We start from the raw sequence: 3,001 nt of genomic DNA, 5'->3' as shown, positions 1-3,001 counted from the left end.
CTTCCAACTTGCCCCTCCCCCTACTCCCCTTCCTCCTCCTCCTCCTCCTGTCCTACCCCATTCCCGTGTCTGTCTTTTCTCCATCTTTCATAACCGCACCTCACAGCGATTTAGCTCGGCCGTCCTCCTGCCCATATTCTCTGCTCCCATCTGGGCTCTTGATCGGGGCTGTCCACCCTTATTCTTAGTCCGACCGGACATTCTTCAACCGCCCCCTTTTTGGCGCGCCTTCATCAACGTCTTCTCGAGACTACATAGAAGCTTCCCCTCCGGTGCAATACACATATATATATATATATATATATATATATATATATATATATATATATATATATATATATATATATAAATAGGTGTGTGTGTGTGTGTGTGTGTGTGTGTGTGTGTGTGTGTGTGTGTGTGTGTGTGTGTGTGTGTGTGTGTGTGTGTGTGTGTGTGTGTGTGTGTGCGCGCGTGTGTTTGTCCTGATATCCAGCCCACTTGTTACAGAACGCTGTTATCCAAGTCTCCATAACACAAGAAAACAGATGCATTGATAAACGAGCAAATAAATGAACAGACAAATTAATAAGTAAACATAATATATGAATTAACTTTCTGGTGTTGTTTCTACTTATCTAACACCACCACCATCACCAGCATCACTACCACCACCATCATCATCATCATCATCATCATAACTACCATCATCACCAGCATGACTACCACCACCATCACCAGCATTACTACCACCAGCATCACTACCACCATCATCACCACTACTATCACCATCATCACCAGCATCTCTACTACCACCATCACCAACATCACTAGCACCATCATCACCAACATCACCACCACCACCAGCGGCAGCACCACTACCAGATATAACAAAAGCGATTTATAAACGGCCAGTGACTTGAGCACCTCACGAAGATCCTCTCCAACAACCTCCAACACGCCCCCCCCACCCTTCCTCCATCACTTGGCCCGACCGACGCCCCCTCCATGCCACGACTGCCAACGTAATCTGTTGTCTGAAACCAACCCTTCCGCACACTATCTTATCTTCCGATTCATTATTCTTCCCAAGTATCCAACACCCTCTCATGAAAGATTCTTCTTCAGTCGTGATTCTCTCATAGAAATGATGATGCCCGGGAGAAGGAGGTCTTCGGACGGATCGGGTGAGGCTTTGACCCCTCCAAGGGGGAGGCCATGGAGTCCTCCTCCTCCAAGGATGAGGTCCTCCTTCTCCAAGGGGGAGGCCATGAGGTCCTCCTTCTCCAAGGATGAGATCCTCTTCCTTCAAGGGAGAGGCCATGAGGTCCTCCTCCTCCAAGGGGGAGGTCATGAGGTCCTCCTTCTCCAAGGGGGAGGTCCTCCTCCAAGGGGGAGGCCATGAGGTCCTCCTTCTCCAAGGATGAGGTCCTCCTCCAAGGGGGAGGCCATGAGGTCCTCCTCCTCCAAGGGGGAGGCCATGAGGTCGTCCTCCTCCAAGGGGGAGGCCATGAGGTCCTCCTCCAAGGGGGAGGCCATAAGGTCCTCCTCCTCCACGGGGGAGGCCATGAGGTCCTCCCTCTCCAAGGGGGAGGTCCTCCTCCAAGGGGGGGCCATGAGGTCCTCCTTCTCCAAGGGGGAGGTCCACATCGAGGTCAACCTCCTTCGACCGAAGAAGAGGAGGAGGAGGACCGTGAGGAGGAAGACAAGGCATAGGTAGATGGAAATTTCTGGAAGAGGATAAGGGAGTCTGTCAGTGATGAAATGTTCATGAGAGTTCTTGAGATAGTGGCATGAGACAAAACAAAAACAAAAATAAAATAAAATAAAATGAAATAAAGATAAACAAGAATAAAGATATATCTTATTTTCGTACACTCGCCGCTATATTTCAACTTCAGGAAACATCTTTGTTGGTCTTTTTCAACAAAGTCTTTAAGTTCTTTTGTTACCAGCTACCTTCTTGACATTTCCCCAGGATTACCTAGAATAGCCGTGTGATAATATTAACTGGTATACGGGACCTCGTATACGCGTGTACACTGAAGGCCAAAAGTTCAGTTCGGATATGTTAATCCTTACATAGCCCTCCCCCTTGGCTGAATAAAATTACCTGGCGACATGCAGAAGAAAAATATGCAAAACTGTCTTTGACATTAACGGAATAAGTGAGGTCAGCTTGGGTCATATATCTGCACAGCAACTGTTCAGACTATATAACAGCAAATTACCTTTCTGTGGATACACACCTCTGACTGGCTTCATCGTCCAGTATATATATACAACAACTGCGATCCCCTATGTAATGGGTGGGTAGGGTAGAATAAAAATAATAAATATAAATAAATAAATAAAATAAAACAAAATAAGATGAAATAAAAAACACGCCCACATAGATTAACCCACTCACAAACTCCTGACTCGCACCACACTGTTTGGGTCAAATGCAGTGCAGTAAGACACAGCTCTTCCACAGCAGGGCCCTACGGCTGAGGCTGGGTTACCCCCACAGCTTCTTCATACGGCGTCTTCTACATTATCGTCTAATATTGCAATATACCTGCACATGTTAAACAAATTCCTTCATAGAATTATACTTGAAACAATGAGGGAAATAAGTAAATAAAAATAAGTTAGATTATTGAATGAAAAAATAAATAAACAAATAAACAATTAATACATAGATAAAAAAGAAATACATTGAAAAACAAATATTTGATAAATGAGTAAATGAATGGGTAAATAAAGTAAATGTATAAATAATAATAATAATAATATAATAATAATAATAATAATAATAATAATAATTATGATAATAGTAATAATGATAATAATAATGATAATGATAATAATAACTAATAATAATAATAATAATTATAATAATAATAATGATAATATCAATAATAATAATAACAGTAATAATAACAACAGCAATAATAATAATAATAATTACAACTGTCCTAGCTTCATAGCTGCTACATAGTCCACACCATCCCACCTACAGAACCACAACAACCTCCAA

Source organism: Oratosquilla oratoria, chromosome 14 (assembly GCF_046742065.1).
Source record: "Oratosquilla oratoria isolate Oo_2021 chromosome 14, ASM4674206v1, whole genome shotgun sequence".
NCBI lineage: Eukaryota > Metazoa > Arthropoda > Malacostraca > Stomatopoda > Squillidae > Oratosquilla > Oratosquilla oratoria.
Note: the sequence above shows the minus strand (reverse complement) of the source record.